General features: G+C 36.2%; 1 long non-coding RNA gene across 2 annotated transcripts; it reads right to left on the bottom strand.

The window, feature by feature from the left end:
* On the bottom strand, positions 11,587-18,741 carry LOC106508560. 2 transcript variants are annotated; one of them, XR_001305501.2, is made up of 3 exons: positions 18,166-18,741; positions 17,139-17,227; positions 11,587-14,746 (listed from the first exon to the last, which is right to left on the bottom strand). It is a non-coding gene; the product is annotated as an uncharacterized LOC106508560 (long non-coding RNA). The 2 variants fall into 2 exon arrangements; XR_002345103.1 differs by lacking the exon at positions 17,139-17,227.

Raw genomic sequence — 19,078 nt, 5'->3', positions numbered from 1 at the left:
AAAGAGATAATCTTTGATTTTTAAAAATACATTAGGTAAATAAATCATACATTGCTTACAAAAAATATGCCCTTTCTCCAATTATGATTTTTCTATGCGAAGAGATCAGAGCTGAAATTTGCAATTATATACATGGTTTGCTCATCTTAGATAGCCATCAAAGTCTCATCTTCTATCAATCTTATAGAATAATTTAGAATTTTGGATCCAAAGTCAATTAATCATTCAAAGAAAACTATGATTAATGAATCAGTTAAATATGGTTTATTTGTCCTTTCATATATCTTCCTCTTGATCAACACAAATGCTGCAGGTATTGCTATAGAAATGTTTGGTGGCTTCATAATGATCATTAAGATAAACATTTAAAAATCTTAAGTACTATTCAGTTCTATGGCTTACTTACATCTTAAGTGTTGGTCAAGAGTCTTCATTTCCTTTCCATGTAAAACAAGGACGATAATGACCTTCTCTCTATCTGGTTGCCATGAAGATCACAAGCAACAGTGTCTGTTAAAGCGCTTTTGGATCTATAATGGGGCGTGCGTATCATTGTTGATGCCATTGTGTTTGTTATTATTATTGTGGTAACATGAATGTGGGCACCAGGTTTGGATGTTCACCATTCTATATTACATGTCTAGTGAAATAGTTGGCACAAAGTCAATATATAATGAATGCTAAGTTGTTTAATAAGTTGTATGTTGATATAATCAGGTATGCATTATACCTATATATAGCATGAAATTATCAAGATAATGTTCAATCATAAATGTATCTACCTGTACATAAGAGTTCCACACACATGTGATTTTAAAATTTAAGCCCAAATGGTTTAATCTTTTTGCTTATCTTATAATTCTCACCTTGATTTCAACTCTGATATCTATTCATCCGTCTACTTACCCAAAAATCTAAAAACAGATCAAGAATGAATGTACCTGAGTTCACATACTCATTCAATAACTTACCCTCTCTAAATGCATATTTTCCCATCTCTAACAAGAATGATAGGAAACAGAGGTGATATTAGCATTGGGAGGATGAAATGATCTCATGTTTATTAAAGGGCTTTGCAATGAACCTGACTCATAATAGGCAATCTAAAAGGTATCTATCAGTACCCATTTAGCACATCCTTTATTCAGCACAAATGTGTGTTGGCTTCCTATTCATTTAGCACATCCTTTATTCAGCACAAATGTGTGTTGGCTTCCTATTCATTTAGCACATCCTTTATTCAGCACAAATGTGTGTTGGCTTCTCTGCCACTGACTAATACAAAGGAAAGCAGCAGGACAGAGTCCACCTCAGAGCCTATGGTGAAGGACCACATAATGATCAGTAGAATTGAGATTTCTGAACTTCTCCCAAGGCACTAAACTTATTTAATTTCCAGGAGGGAGATCTAAACTTGCGGTTTTTGTTTATTTTTTATTTTTAGGGCTGTACACGTGGCATATGGAAGTTCCCAGGCTAGGGGTCAAAGTGAAGCTGGAGCTGCCCGCCTATACCACAGCCACAGAATGCAAGATATGAGCTGTGTCTGCAGGATCTGAGCTGTGTCTGCGACCTACACCGCAGCTCACTGCAACACCAGATCCTTAACACACTGAGCCAGGCCAGGGATTGAATATGCATCCTCATAGATACTAGTTGGGTTCATAACCTGTTGAGCCACAACGGGAATTTTAAGTGTTTAATTGTTTTAAAACACTTAAACACCAGACTGTGCCAACTTTTTAAAACTAGCTGATCTTCATGTACAGTGTTGAGCTGTCAGATGTGAATTTACCAAATTCTGCTTACAATGTGTGGTGGAGATCATCATTTATTTCTCACACTGATGCCTCGATGTGGCATTTCTCATCCTGAGCCGTTCACTTTGTCTCCTGCTTCAGAGAGACCTACTCCTCCAAATTAATACTCAAAATCCAGTTGGGTTAAAAGTCTACCTGAGGTCCTCTTTGCACCTGAATGAAACATAAATGTCCTTGGTCTTTCTCTCCATTATCTGTTTCCTTAGTGGCAATAACATCTTCAGACTCTTTATAAGACTTGGGTTCAGTGCAAGACCATCGGAAGAGTGAGGAGAGGGTAAAAAAGATGCAGAAGTATAGGAATGGGCCTGGGATCACCACATGCTTTGCCTTCTGTTCATTTTGATATAAACCAAAGTGCAAAACTTTAGAGAGCTGCCCCAACAATGTCAAAGTCTCAGTCTCTGCTCCCCTATTAGAAAAATGGTGATTTCCATGACTTCAACAGAAAAACAGGACAGGAATGGAAAGATAAAAGACTTTAAATACTACTTCGACACCGCAAAGTTGTCACATTGGCAAAACAAACCTTAGCTAGTGTGTAGAAGTACTTTCATTTATCATTTTGCTCTTTTTATTTCTAATATTTACTCATTTTAGTCACCCTCAGTACATATCTATATTAAAAATTTACAAGTGTATGCACTAAAATTTATTAGCATTATGCATTAATAAATATTAAGAATCAAGATAAATTGCAAGTGTTCTTATGTATTCTGATTCACGTACCTTAAAATATAAACATATACATGTATATATAAAACATTATAGCTTTCACGAATCAAAATAGTCCAGTATTTGCCAATTTATCTTATTATTTAATATTCATTAATACATACTTCATTCCTATAAATGCTGGGAGCTAACTGATTGTTGTATCTTCAGAGGGCACTGGAGTCTGTTCCATAACCAGAAAGCAAAGAGTGTGACATTTATTCATTGGACTCTGAAATGGATCTGTAGCGTTAGGGAATAAAATAAGACCATGGTGCCCAGAGGTGTAAAAAACAAAAACTGAGCAGCAGACACAGTAGCTTAGGAATACTGTGCCAACTTTTTAAAACAATCTTTGTTCTGGCATTAAGGTTAAGTAAACCCTCCTTTAAAACCCTTGACCCCAATTCCATGTCTTCCTCCTCTCCTAGGCACTAAAGCCTCTCTTTTGCCTGTTTTCTCTTGTAAAAGGAAATTGATCTGATAAATGTATTCACACTTGTTTAGGGTGATATTTGTTTCAGTATAATTTGCATTCTAATGAAGACAGTGGGGAGAGGGCAACACTTAACACAGATAAATAAAACATTAATAGTGGGACTGCAGGCATAGAGTAGAGAAGAGGTTTTCCAGCTGGAAGACTGCAGTGACAATAATAATCAGCTCATACTGAACAGAAAACCATGGCAGTGCCTAGGCACAGTCCAACCCCACAGAGGGGCAACCTCTGCTCCTGGTGTATATGAGGTGCAAGGGAGATGCCATGGCACACAGCTGTACTAGAAATCTCTTCCATCCCCTAGACATACAGATAAAGCTAGATGAGAACTGCTAAAACGTCCAGTCAGATGAAGTACAGTCAGAATTCCTTATCTCTAAAACCATCATCTTGACTTTATGCTGATAAATGAAATAATACTCAATGAGGGTATCTGCTAGCTGGGAAAAGTGTAGTTAATCCATAAATCAGATCAAGTTATATCCTATGGACTTTCTTCTGGGACTTACTACCTCAGTTTTAGTCTTTTTTTTTTTTTTTTTTTTCCTGTAGGGCTCTAGTTTTTCTGCATGTCTGAGTTTAGTCAATAATGTGACATCACTATTTCTCATATTCCAAAAATACTACCACTGATCCAGAATAAGCTTTTAAAAATAATGTCCGAAGTCTCTGTTCTTACACTTTAAATCTGAGAAATCCTTGAGTAAAACAAAGAAGCTGCTGGTGATGCTGTACTGACATTAATGATGCTGAAACAACTTATCTTCAGAGTTTACAATGAGTCAGGGAGTGTGATAAGAATTTTATGTGTATTATCTATGTTAATCCTCACAGCATCTCTATAGAGTCAGTAGTATGGTTATATCCATTTTATAATCTAGTTAATATCATAATTATGATAATAACCCTATATTTTTATTTATAGGTAAAAGCTTATGAACAGGCTTCCATTTTCATTATCTCTTTAGAGCTTCACCACATGATTAGGTCTCCATAAATCTGGTAATGAGGGGGAAGAGAAGGATTTGCTTTTGGCTCTCTTTAGTTTCAGAAACAGTGATTGTCCCTTACTCCATTACACGAGAACAATTTGGAAGCAAAAAAGCCTTGGTGATTGTCCCTAGTTAATTTCCATTTTCCCAGAAAATTCTATTGCACTGTTACCCCACAATTGAGAAACAGCATGAGATAATGGCAAGGACATTGGCATCTGAACTAATAGTTCAGCTTCTGTATCTCAGTTTTGTAATTATACAAAATTTACTCATAAACTGAAGTTTTCTGTTTTTCCACATCTTGGAAGGATTATATATAGTATGTAAAAGCATTTTTTAACTCTCAAGCTGTATGTACAATTTTATGTGTCATATAAAATATATGACATGGATATGGTTTAACTTTAGTATAACAAAGTTAAAGGGTATAGTTTATGCATATGCTCCCTGGTAAAAGTGGCATCAGGGAGGTCTTTGTGGCGATAGAACCATATTCTGATTGCTGTGGTGTTTCCATGATCACGTGGTAAATTGGAGTAGAACTATACAGACATAGATAGTGACAATATGCTTCTTGGTTCTGATTTGTACTACTTAGTAGTGTAAGATGTACCCAATGGAGGAAGCTGGGTAAAGGAGCTTGCTATAATATTATATCTTTGCCACTCCCTCTGCATCTTTAATTGTTTGAAAATAAAAACAAAAAAATTAAATAAATCCTCTGAAAGAAAAAAGTCAATTATGCTATTAGATGGTAGATGAAGGCAATTGCATTTGCAATATTCAACAAGTCAAAGAAAGCACAAGATCTTCCTCCTTAGGTCTGGTTGATGGACTTAAAAAGAGCTTGTAAAACTGAAAGACAGTATGCACAATGCAACTCAAAGTCCTTGTGATTAATAGTTTCTAACTTTATTGACTTTTATAACAATAATCATGGCTTTCTCTCCAAGGGATATTCTTTTTATTTGGGTTATACTTACTTCTCAATTGACTGGAGGAACTGAGCACTGTTATTGCATCTTATGTATAACTGAGGAAATCAGAAAGTTGAGGATATTAAAGCAAGAGGATTCTCTCCTTAATCCATTTTTTTTTTTTTTTTTTTGAGCAGTGAACTCAGAACTCTTACTTTTCTTTACATCACAAAACATACTATTATAAGGAGAAAAGTGGGATTTAAAAGTCTTTGTTTCAAAGCCCAATTTTTGCGCTGTATTTATTTACATAATCTGCATACATTTCTGCCTTTATACTACTTCTCAGTCATACTGTCTCAAAACTCAAGTGCTTGCATTCCTCTCCTAGTTTAACTTTTCTCCTCTGCTGAAACAACAAGCTAGACTCAGGGAACTGCCTTGGCACATATTGTTTTATTTGGTGTTCTTGAAGGTCATGAGCATTCTGAGCTCTCCTTAACCGATTAGACAGATCATATGCACAATTAATCTCCCCTAATCCCTCCCCTCAGTTAGACCATAGGAGAAAATGCACATCCAACAAGGATAATGCTTTTGTACATCCGAGGCTTCTTTCATCTGAGGATCTCAAAGTCCTTGTTACACATGTCAAAAGCTCCCTATCACTCTTTTGAAATGGGTATTACAAGATTAATTTGCAGAAGGGCAAAGCCAGGCAGAGAAATGTTAAGAGACTTTCCAAAGAGCATATACTAAGAAAGGCAGCAGTAATACTCTCAAGTTTGGGGTTCCTATGCCCTAGGGGGATAGAGGACATTTCATTATATATTAGGCTTATCTTTTAGGAAATGAGGTCTCACTAAACAGAAAATGAATTTCTTTACGTTATCGCAGGTCATAGGGTTGAATAAAAGACCTCAGATTTGATGCCTTACTTTCCCTTTTCTTTGAGTCTCCTGGGTTTAAGAGTGAGAGAGGCGAGCCCGCTTTCACTGTCTCTAAGGGAAGAGTGCGTGGAAGTGATAGTCGTTGGCATCATGTGCCCTTGAACTTTTGCTTTTTTTCAGACAACTAACAGGACTTGTAGGGGGAGATAATTGGAAAAACAAATGTGAGGCAGCAGAGGTGTTCTTCCTTTGTTTTAGTTCTTTAATGAACCATTATGAAGACTATCATATTAAGCCTAATGCAACCCAGAAAACTAACATCAATAAAAGTTTCAGGGACCTAAACATGGATACTTCTGTAAGACTCTTTTGAAGTCACGTGTTTGGAACTCAGAATTTATGTTTCCACTGTAACTGTCAAAAAGGAAGTTAGATTTCTAGACCACTCCCACAAACTTACTGCATAGATAATGAAGTTGAACTACTATCTTATTCATCATTGACATTTATAAATTATTGTAGTGGCAGTTATTTCAAGGAAAATAACATTTTGATATCTAACTTTTCCAAAACATTATACTTTACCAAAGATCTACAGTCCAGGGGACAATGGTCTCATTTCTTTCCACATTTCAAGGATAATATTTGTGGGAGGAGGACAATGACTATGCCCAATTCTGAGCCAGTGACTGCAGAATCATTGGAAGACAGGAAAACTGTATGGAATATTTTCTTAAATGACTCCAGCAATGTCAATGTGGGAAGGGAATGTTGCTTAGACCCTGGAAGGTGATGGTGTGGGACAGTTCCTCCCATGTTAGAGACAACCTGGCTAACTAGACTTAATCTGGGACAGAAGCGAATTCAGTGATATCATTAGCCCCTTAAATCCTCATATGAGAGAGGAGTTTTAATAAATACGAGTTTTTTTCCAACCCGTGTTTCTCCACACACAGCTTTTCCAGGGTATATCATGCAACTTCCACCACGAACTTCCATTTTCACATTCCATCTGATTCCTTGTCTAAACTATTGCTAAAGCTGAAGCCAGGTTGTAAACTTTACTTGGAATATGGGACCCCTGGTCTAATTATAAGCCTCTCTAGCCCTTCTTATGATTGAATTCTCCATTTCAGTTCCAATGTGTTCTCCACCAGACTGAATTACCTGGAACAAGCGCAGGCTGAAGCATACCTTAGGTAAGTATACATTGTGAACACTGCCCTGGGTTACCTAGTTGCCATCTAGAAAGAATTATACCTAGCTGAGTCAGTTTCTTTTCTTTCTTTCCATCTTTTTTTTTGGGGGGGGGGGCTGCATTTCAGGGGCAGGACTTCTTAGGTGTGACATGATCCTCTTCCATAGCAGGAAACCTCATACCCTGCTCTGAGGTATTGGCTAACTACCACAGAATATTTCATGAGATTAGTCTCTATCCTATTGATAAGGTGGAGGCAGAGGATAGGATAACCACCACAGTTATTTCCCACAGACATGTGGAGGAAGCATACAAAAATATACATTATCATGCACGTAAGTATGTAATGGTTAATAATGGTTGTGGTAAAGAAAGTTTACACAGAGAAATAAATTAAGAGTATTAGCAGAGAATATCACTGAAGAATTGTGCTGAAGTATCTTTTCAGTTGAAGGAATAATAGAAATGCGTCAGTGGATAAACCAGGAGTTAACTTCTCTGCCTTTTTCATGTTTTTCTGTCATCATTGCTCTTTATAGAGATGACATATGGGTAATTCAATGTCAAATCCTAAAATTTTCCCCAAAGCACCTCACCCTCTTCCCACTGAAGAATTGACTTGATAATGTTCCGTTTCTCCCAAATCAGAACTTAAAACATATAATACGAGAATCCAAGCACTCGTTTTAACAGAGTTTATCAATTCACTCTGTTTTACAGAAGTTTTTTTTTTTAAAAATTGCTTTTATTGTTTTCAGATTGTCATAACCTAATGCAAAACATGTCACAATCATTACCTGAGTTTCAACTATATGTATATCATCCATCAGCTCATCTGTCCCCATCTAAAAGTCTTATCACCATAAATTACATTTGAAAACCTAAAGTAGATGTTATTCATCCCTATTATTATTGCGCAACAGGGGATACACATGTTTTTAAATCAAAATACTCACTCTATATTCACTAAAGCTTTTCAACATCTTATGGGATATTCAATTGGCAAATTAGTAATGAAGTTTTTCTAAGAGAAATGATGCCCTTAAAAAAATAATTTCAATACAAACCATTTTTGCAGAGGATAAGCATTTCAAATAATGATCCGATGATCCCTGCACAGCTGGGGGGAGAAACTATCTTTCAATCTATTCATTTTGACTCCTGTGTATGTTTGGTAATGCAGCATTATTATTCTACCCACTGAATTTATCAAAATGCAGCTTTGCTAATCTTTAAGGTTACCTGTAGGTCTTCTCCAAGATCATTTCCTGTCCCTTATCTGCTCATATTCCCTTTTTCCTAGTAACAAGGACCATGGTGTGATGAAGGTGCAGTGACAGCAGCTCTTTTGACATTATCAAGGTCACTGTCATCACCATCAATAAAAGCTAATCTTTATCAAATGCTTCTTCAGTTGAGAACAAGGAAATAAATTCTCTAATAGGTTTTTGATCTAGTTTGGAACTTTAACACATAATACTTAAGTCCACCTGATGTTTGGAATTCTACTCATAGACTTGGAGGAATACTCATATATGACCTTCAAATTTTGGCATTTCTATTAAACTTATAAAATTTCATTGACTTTTTGATTGTTCACCTTGTTTTTCACACTAGTTATTATCAATATGAACACTGAAGTAACTCAGTTAATTTTACATATCCTAATCACTGAATGTCATTTCTATTTAGAGTTTGTATGTACCCTGCACCATCTATTACATTAATCCCTACCTGATCAATCCCTACCTGATTAAGACTAGTGGGCAAATAAAAATATAAAATCTGTAACATTTTAATCTGTGGGTATCTGCATAGTTTATTAAATAAATTGTATTCTATCTGATATGTCTTTTGACGGGAAGGATTTTTTTTTCTTAAATTCTTGGTATGCAATAATCTGGAACTCAGGACATTTATGCAACCTTACCAGAGTAGACAGTTACTAGGTAGTTACTAGATAAGTAGTAGGATGAGAATTATTCATTTATTGTTCTATCACAAACTGAATTATGACAAATTTCAATTGCTTTTTAAAATGAATTTCATAGTTATTGTCATTTATTTTAATTATTATATAGTTAAAATTATGCAAGTAATACATAATCATTTCAGGAAGAAATAAAACAAAATATAGGTGAAAAAAATATTTTAAATAAAAATTACACCAAACCACACCATCAAGCTAGTATTTCTTAAATTATCATCTTGGATAATGAAATATTGTCTGTGATTTCCTAGTAATTAAGTGGTAAAAATAATGATAGTTACCTATTATTAATGGCTTACAGTGACACGACCCTGCTGTCAATACTTCACGTGTATGAACATGTATCATCTTCAGAACAATCACATGAGACAGATTAAAGAAGTAGCCAGTGTTAAAAATGAGGAGACCCACTCACAGAGATGTTAGTAATCAATATAGACTCACAGAATTAGGAAGTATTGAAATTGATTAAACTAGGCTTTTAATCTTTTTGCCATATTAGCTTTTATGAATAAATTAACAAAGTTAAATGTCCACAATTTCTTCTCCCAGGTTCAAACTTCTGTTTTTGATTAAGGTCTATTATTTATTCTTATATAAAAGTAAATATTTCCAAAAATATAATATTTATAATCTGAATTTATCAAATAAATGAGGATGTTACTTTTCTCAAGTTCTTTTACAGTCGAGGTGGTCTTTTGAGCTTCACCTATGGATCACCTCTTCTTGGCTGGATATAGAATTTGAGAACCTTAACTCTCTTCAGTTAGAACCTGGTTGCTCATTATGCAAAAGCGAATTGTCAACCAGCCTCAGCACAGGGAGAGTTGATTTACTGAATCCTTTCAACATCTTTTTTGTAAGAAACAAAGAATTCTGTTGTGTAGACATGTTAGCTTGAAATTGCTTCAATCAGTGCTGGTTTTGCAGGTTCACAAAATTCACCCAACAAGACCTGAAGCCAAAGACTTTAATTGAAATATCTTCATTATTTCCGAGGATACTACCTCATGGTGGCGAATGTTGGGTTGCATTGTAAACAAACCATTTAAAAAAATATATACTTAGGTCACAGAATTTCACTGTAGACTATATATATCTTTAGGATTTTTACTCTATCCTAATATAATGAAAATGAAAACATGTAGCCGTATATAAAATTCCTATTGATTGTTTTTTGACACCCATTCAAAAGAGCCATAACTCATCAAGCGTACGTGAAGGCTCCTGGGCTTGGTAAAAATTTTAGACTGAACCATAGACAATTGTTCATCTGAAGTCAAAAGCAAGCTGAAACTTGGCAAACTAGTATGTTAAATGAGCCTAAAGTATCTCTGGAAATGATGAAGAGATTGACATGTTAATCAATCAGCATGTTAAGAGTTTGAACAAAATTGTTTTTATTATTGTTGATTTTCAATGTTGTGCCAATTTCTGCTCTATAGCAAAGTGACCCAGTCATACATATACATATATATATATATATACTCTCTTTTTCTTATATATCTTCCATCATTATCTATCTCAAGAGACTGGATATAGTTCTCTGTGCTAAATTGTTTTATGATATAAGACAAAGGAAAACGCATAATTTCCAACTACCACTTTTAAATTTTGTGAATTTAAATTTGCCTGAGCAAGTAAGTTAATAAATTATTTTTATTATTAGAACTCATAACTGTTTTCAAGGTGGTCCCATTTTTTTTAACATCTTTATTGAGAAAATAAAAGACTGGTTTATATCAGAATTATCACCAATTTCCCCATTGTGCATATATGATATTTTATTCTATGAAGATACATGTAAAATGTTATCTTTGTTCTTTATATTTATTATTTCACTAGCACTTGTTTAGATATGATTTATTTTTACCTTGCTTATGTCGAAGACTTTCCATCTACAGAAGCAAGTCCTCTGTCAGTTAAATATATTAGTTCTACAGTATTTTTTTATTATTTTTATTTTCTTCTTCAGGAGCAGAGATTTTTACAAGATGATCTCCACTGACATATGTTATTTATTTCTTTCTTCCTTTATTTCATCTTTTTTGTTCATTTATTCCATAATTTGAATGTCCTTAAGCCCATGCTCCACATGATTGACTTGGTTTTCTATCATTTCAATTCTGATTGTGACTGCTCAGTTTGCTTTTCAGAATCTGCACTGTGATTATGTGCTGGTGTTCTTTCAAGTCAGCTGCTGCCTTTGCCATGTGTCTATTCTTTTATTATCCCAGTTTTCAATTGTTTTTTTTTTTTAAGAACAAAGCAGTTGCTATTTATAAATATCTCTACTTTCCTAATATAAATGTTATTCTCAGCCATCTGACTGCTCCAGAATATGCTTAATTTCTGATTAAAAAATAAATAAATAAATGTATTTTTCCTAATCTGTGTGAGGGGAGTGAGGAGTTCTAGCTAGCTCTGAAAAGTGCTATAGTGAATGGCCAAGTTTTAAAAAAACTGCATTGCCTTTTTAGTCCCAGGCTTTCTCATAGCTTGCCCCTCACTAAGTTTCAAATGTTATTAATCAACACAGGCATAGAAAAGATAGAAGAGAATATGGAAAGGAAGAATTCCCCAATAGATTTATTTCTCCCATCATCTACACAGACCATCAGCCCATGCCCCCTACTTTTCAGTACTAAATCCCACTCATTCAACAATGGCTGTTTGTCTTCCCTTTCATCTTTCTTTTTTTTAATTGTTATTTCCCCAATACAATTTTTTTTATACTGTCCAGCATGGTGACCCAGTTACACATACATGTATACATTCTTTTTTCTTTGATTCAGGTCCATCACATGGCACATGCCAGGAGGCAAAGTCAGCATTGATAGATATATTTTCCACTCTATCTTCTCTTTAGTGACTTGGGTAAGGTTTTGGGGGAAGAGTTTGGAGATGATTCCTACTTTTTCAGAAACTCTGGACATTTTTAAGACTTAAGAAATGCTAAAGTAGATTGCTTGAGGGATTACTTTTTTTCCTTTTATAAAGTTGTAGATAGCTTACTCTCGGCAACTCCTCACATCAAGAGAGAGAGACCTTAAAACTGGTCCATCTTATTAAGTACAAACATTTAAAGCTGTCATCTTAGGTCAAAGGCAAGCTCTTCCAGGGAGATTTTGTACTTACTTCCAATTAGTAACTTCATTTTCATGCTGCAGAGAGGTGCCATAGTGATAACTAGAAATCAAGTCTCCCAGATTATGTCATATACTGCTGAAGGACTAGCAGAATGGCTGGAAGCATGATGTCTGCCACATTAAGAAGCCCAATTCTCTCTTGGGCTGAATTATTTCCTCTGTATCAGCTGCTGCCCAAAAGGATGTCATTTTCTCCTTGCTTCTTAGAAAATGATGGTGCACATTTTTCCTGTCTCACAAAAAGTTATTAGATTATCTTGTTAATGTAATTCTCAATTTCATAATGTACTACAATATGGCTGGTGGGAACTTGTTCATATTTTGGCTCAACATGAAACATTAACAGCTGAAAAAAAAACAAACAAAAAACCCTAGAACTACAATTTATGTGTCAAAACAGGCTTTCTTGGCTGCCCTTAAATGATGGTACAAAAGAGGTCTGGCAAATTCTTGGAGTCAGAAATGTTCTGTATTTTTTAAGCATTTCAGAAGTAGAAATGCTCTGAAATAATCGTGAAAACAGCAAGAGATGACTACAGAAACTAAGAACCTATTTTACTTCTTATGAATCTTGTTGGATTTAATTGAACACATACTATGCATCTAGGCTCTACAGGGATAAGGATGTGTTAGACAATATGGGAACAAAGAGAAAATACAAAAGATGCTAATGTCTTACAGAGCTTATGATATAATTAATGAAATGAAAACCTTTATTTGGATTAACTAGAAAATAACTGTGGTTCCTTGGAAAAGTATCTTGTATATGGTAAAAATGCAGTAAGCATATTTAAATAAGAGTTTATAACATTTGTGTTTATACATCACCATGCTACATACTGCAAAACGCTACCAGCATATATAACTTCTATTACTATTATTTGTTGTCCATGCCAGTAGCATGCAAAAATTCTTGGGCCACGGATCAAAGACAGACCACAGCAGTGAAAATGCCAGATCCTTCACCTGCTGAGCCACCAGGGAATTCCTCTATTATTTTTATTTTAACAGACTTGAAGGAAGATAACCATAGACTCATGTATTCAGAAAAAGGCATTATGCAGAAAAATAGATTTGAACTAGGCCTTGGAAATTAGGTAAGGTAATGATAGCAAACTTATGCGTTAGAACAAATAAGATGTACTGTTAAAGGACTGAATTAAGGAATTCCTATTGGGGCTCAGCACATTATGAACCAGACTAGTATATCCATGAATATGTGGGTTCAATCACTGGCCTTGCTCAGTGGGTTAAAGGATCCAGAATTGCCATTATCTGCAGTGTAGATTGCAGGAACAGCTCGAACCTGGCATTGCTAGGGCTACAGCCTAGGATGACACCTGCAGCTTCAGTTAGCCTGGCCTGGGAACTTCCCTATGCCACAGAACCAGCCCTAAAAAGACAAAACAAAATAAAACAAAACAAAACAAAAAAACAAAAACAAAAAAAAAACCAAACAATTAAAACACTTTCACTTACTAGTTAGCATGTTATTATTGATTAACTTATCTCTCTTCCATGACACAGTTTCCTTATATGTGAAACAGTGACAGTAATCACAGTGCCCAGCTTGTTGGATTTGTGTGATATTTTCATGAACTTTTTTGGTGAAAATGCTTAGAAGACCCCAAAACAACCAATAATTATTTTCTAAATCTTGTGTTGTCAAACCACAAGGCGTGTGTGTGTGTGTGTGTGTGTGTGTGTGTGTGTACATAAGCATAGGCACCAAGGAAAGAATAGAGTCATAATAATATAAAAAGAAAGAAAAGAGCCATCATTCTGGGTTTAGTAGCATGAGTATCTCTGAAGAAAGAATTCTGGTCATTGGAAAATGTGAGCAGACAAAAGGACATTGTAGGGAGAATAATTTGGAGGAGGAAAGGGGGGGTTGACTCTCAGGGTACAAAGAAGATTGATCTCCCATAAGGCAGTTCTTTCTCATCTCTGAATCCTTTACAATAAATATGCGAAGAGTAGCCTGTGCTTCTTAAGTTCTGTCTTTTCCCCTTTACCAAGCCCTGCTCCCTGGCATATTTGCTGTCAGGCATTTTCCTTTCTTAGTGTTTTCAGGCTACTCTGCTCCGTCTCCTTTGTTTCTTCAATGGGCATCCTTTCCTGAAACTTGAATACTAAGCTGCCATCCATCGTATCATAGATCAGGCAATAGCAGTTGGCCTGGGTATGTGGGAAGGGATAGGAGATGGTAGAAGAACTTGGAGAAGAAATGAGCATATCTTTCTCATATGTCTGACACACATATAAACCTGTTTTTCTTTGTCTAAACTGCAGTCATCCATGTCTTCAAGGAGGCCAAGTGTCCTGTAGAGAGAATGAAGGTGAGAGAAAATCTTCATCCCTGTGTTACAAAACAAGACAAACCCAGGCTCCAGTACCCTGTTAGGCCCTGAAGACAGGGGGTAAGTGGGGGAAAAGTCTCTAAAACTTTTCCTTGTTCTTTTTTTTCCTCTATGGCTCCATCCATCTTTTCTATGCCTTACTGTCAAAGACATGATTTTCATTTCTTCACTGCATTTTCCTCTTTTTGTCCCAGACTTTCAATATTGAATCCATCTAAAACAAAACAAAACAAAAAAAGAAAATAGTTTTTGCTCCTTGGGTTTTCCAGTATTTTGGGCATTTCGGTCCTTCTTTTAGCATTGCTTTTTCTTGGAATATTTCATGAGAGTCAGTTTGTGCACTTATTTGAACCTGATCTGTAATCTGCAATGTAAAATGACCCCAGGATTGAAGTGAGATTGCATATAGCAGGACCCAGTGGTAGAGGACAGATAATCTTAATCTCATGTAAGTGAAGGGCTCTCTATGGCTTGGCATCTAGGGAGCTGCCTATCCTGTAAGATCCAAAGACCCAAGTGTCAGAGCTGGCAAGAGACAGGAATAGAGATTAGAGACTAGTGTAGAGCTTTCTCAGATTACTCTTTCCTTTTCTCTGAATTCCCATGGTATTTTCTTTTTACTTAGTACTTTCTCACGATGGCAGTGTTCATGGATTTCTGTACACTTCTGCCCCCACCCTCAACCCAAACTGGATGGTACCTTCTTTGAAGATGGGATGTTTGACACCCAGATTTGTTACTTTCTGTGTACTCAGCACATTGTCTTTCACACAGTATGTTGAAACTTTCCTTAAGTGAATGAATGAATCATAGTAATTTGGTACAAAGTTACAAATCAATGCAAGGTGAGGAGAAAATGCTTGAGCAGCAAAGTAACATGTACTGCCTCCTCCCCTAGGAAACCTCTTTCTCTACTGCTTGTAACTACAGTATCAGCAATTTATTTCCATTCAGGAAACACTTATTATGACAAGCTCTCTGGTAGGTTATGGCGAAACAAAAGAAAGCAAAATATGGTTCTTTCCAGAAGGCAGTTATAATCGACACTGTTCCTTCAAGAAAAGGAAATGTACAAAAATAGTGGAGTATAGTGCATGCACCAGAAGAGTCTCGTGAATTGTAATAGGGGGTGGGCATGGTTCATCTCTGGGGGAATGGTCAGAGAAGAGGGACCCTCCAGAATCAGATTTTTAAGGACGGATATAAGTTTTTCAGTTCCAAGAAACTTTGTTGTATGCTGACCAATAAGAGAGGAGTGTGCCTGTATACCAGAGTGTGTATGTCTGCATGTGAGTATGTGTATATAAGCATGACTGGGTGTGTACTTGGGTGAGATGTGTGTCTCTGTGCATGTATATGAGTGCACCTGAGTGTGTACATGTGACTGCATGGATGTGTGTGTGTACATGCAAGTTTGTATGTATCATTGTGGAAGGAGATTGTTGCAATGATGAGGTGGTGATTGCACTGGGCAGTGAGCAGCCTGTAGGGTTAGAAAGTTGGCCTCTCAACATCAGCTCCCACTGTAGCAATGGTCTGATGAGGATCAGAAAAGTGATGTCTTGGAATTCCCATCATGGGTCATGGTTAACGAATCTGACTAGCATCCATGAGGATGCAGGTTTGATCCCTGGCCTTGCTCAGTGGGTTAAGGATCTGGTGTTGCCACGAGCTATGGTGCAGGTCGAAGATGCAGCTCAGATCTTGTGTTGCTGTGGCTGTGGAGAAGGCCGACAGCTACAACTCTGATTTGACCCCTAGCCTTGGAAATTCCATATGCCATGAGTGCCGCCTAAAAAGGAAAAACAAAAAAAAAAAAAAAAAAGAAGAAAGAAAGAAAGAAAAAAGAAAAGTGATGTCTCTAAACTGGAGGGTAGGAGGCATGGACATTAATTCCAATTTTACATGAAATCAGCGATCTTAGAAAAAGTCCTCAACCTCTCTGGAATTGTATTTCAGTCTACTCAATGAAGATGTACATCTAGACAATGGCCGACTCATGGCTGAAGCCCAGGACCAATGTGGTTCTCCCATGGATGGCCAGAGTAGAGAGACTGATATTTATGAAACCTTACTTGGCTTGATGTGGCTTGTGGGAGCATGTGATCTGCCACAAGAGCTTTGACTCACACTCTATAATTCTGTTTGTTATGCTAAATCCTACTTAGAGATGACAAAAAAAAAAAAAAGTTTAATTAGGTAAGTGTCTGAAATTCCAAATCTTTGTGGGAGGAATTTTAAAGAGAAAAAGGGTAAAATAAACTTAAAACAGTTTTTTACAAAAACCAAGTATTTTTCAAGGCACATAGTGTTTTGACCACTACGACCTCTATAATTTTTGCCTTTCCTTCTCTTTCTCTGCTCTCCTCCTGCTCCTTTCATGCTCTCTCTCTTTCTCTCTCTCAGCCTGAAAATTCTAGTTAGCCTTGGTTTAGGGTACACGTCTTGGTTGATCACAGATAACGACATTCCCCGTTCCAAGATGCTGGAACACTTCCTTAAAGCAGAGAGTGCACGGACTTACAATTATATTTCAAGCTGCATTTAATGTTGAAGTATGAGACAACAAATTGATCTTAGATTTCTTCAGTCAAGCGTGACCTCACCTCTGACTCTGGCAGAAGCTGCCTCGGTGCCAAAGCAGTAGTTGAACTGCTGCAAAACAAATACAAAGGGGGGAAAAGCCTCCTCCTCCCTAAAACAAAGCAAAAGAGAAAAACTACCAAGAATTTATTTTTTTCTGCATAAACAATACCTGCTTCTGGAAAGGCAGACTGGTAAACAGTAATTGAAACCTCCTTGGCAAACCACCTCCTCTCAGAAAAAGACAGGAATTCATAGATGTGTTTGTATAACCTGGCTCTTTTCATTTCAGGATAAGAAGTTGATATATTCCAATATTTGCCTCCAAAACATCTAGCAAGATGCCTATTTGATGTCTAAGAACAATCTTTATTTGGCTATTTATTGAATCCCTGTATAAAAGTAGCTCTTGAACAAAGAAGAGGGAAGTATCTGCTTCTGAGGAGATCAAATATTGTTTCCTTAATTCTCAGACGGTTTCTTTGAGGTAAGCAGGTTGTATTATTGCTTTATTAGACACAGGAAGAAATAAAAATCCAAGAGAAATTGACAGGTCCCAGAATTATGCAGTTTGTCATCACTGGAATAGAGAACCAAATCCAATGGTAAAAAGAGTATATTTAAAAGAAAAAGAAGAAGAAAGAAGGAAGGGAAAAAAATCAGAGATCAAACACAGCATTTTCTCTTAAGCTATAGATGAAATTTTAAACAATCTAAATGTATGAAAATCAGAGAAAATGTCTAATTGGCAACAGATTTAAGATGTTGAAGTTATATTTCAAATATCTTTGTTGTAAAATAAATATGGCTCCTTTGGCAAAGTTTCTATTGTGAGATATTTTCTGAATGCTGAACAACTATCTCAAATCTGGAATGAACAATGGAAATGTCAGTATTTGATTTTCATTTCTAATATTAAAATAAGTTAATTTAGAAAGTGGACTAAATTAAAATCCTTTGTCTCTTCCCAAACACCAACATTTAAGATCTAATTTTGTTCTCAAAGAAAGCAAGATCAGACCTTTCCCCAAAGTTGAAAAATTTACGTACCCTCAGTTCCCAAAACTGCCTGCTATTCCAGGATTAGCTGCTGTGTGGCGTCAGTCCTCTTCGAATAAAAATGCTCTTCCTTCAGCTCCTGCTCTTCTGCCTTGTTGCTTGAAAATGGTTCTCTTTGCTGTCACTGTAACAAACGGTTCTAATTGCTGGGTTGACTGTTGTGGTGGAAATTGCAGCAGTCCGCAGTTGAAGGCTTTCGTTCTGCTTTGGTAATGACACAGAGAGCCAAACTGCTCCTTTCCTGAAGGAATAAAGAAGATAATCTTGAAAAAAATAGTAATAAATAATAAATCATTTTTAAAGCAGCAGAAAACAAACACACACTCTGAATGGTTATAGTCTAATCTAATTGTAATGCATTTTCCCTGATGAAGGGAGAAAAGTTCTTGGATATGTTTTCGTATATTCTTGATGGTGATGATGGTGGTGGTAGTGTTTGTTTTTGTCTGTGAAGTAATACATGGTAGGCAATGATTTGGAATTGTAAACTTTCCAATTTATTTTCATGGCAATCTGTGAGATGTGTCCCTGGAGGTAGGCAAACAATTGCAGTTTTAGAGCTGAGTTGGGTTCGCTCTCTCTTTCCTTTCTTACATTAGAAAGCATGCAATCCCATTTTGAGCAGGATTACAGAATTCCACATTCTAATAAAGTGCCAGAGGAATATGGGATGGTCTGAGATGCTCCATGTGTTATTGAAGAAATACCCCATAATAGTAGAGGAAAAATAAGAGAAGTTATTGTCAGATTTTAACCCCTATGACAGAATTCAGGTTACAGAAGGCAATCCCTTTAAATTTGGGAGTTTAATCAGATTGCAAGCACCAAGGACAGCAGCTGCTGTTACATTAGCTTGGATAAAATTATAGGGCCTATCAATTCTTATGCTTCAGGGCATAAGCTG

This window comes from Sus scrofa, chromosome 6 (assembly GCF_000003025.6).
Source record: "Sus scrofa isolate TJ Tabasco breed Duroc chromosome 6, Sscrofa11.1, whole genome shotgun sequence".
Classification (NCBI taxonomy): Eukaryota; Metazoa; Chordata; class Mammalia; order Artiodactyla; family Suidae; genus Sus; species Sus scrofa.
This window is presented reverse-complemented; position numbering and strand designations above follow the sequence as displayed.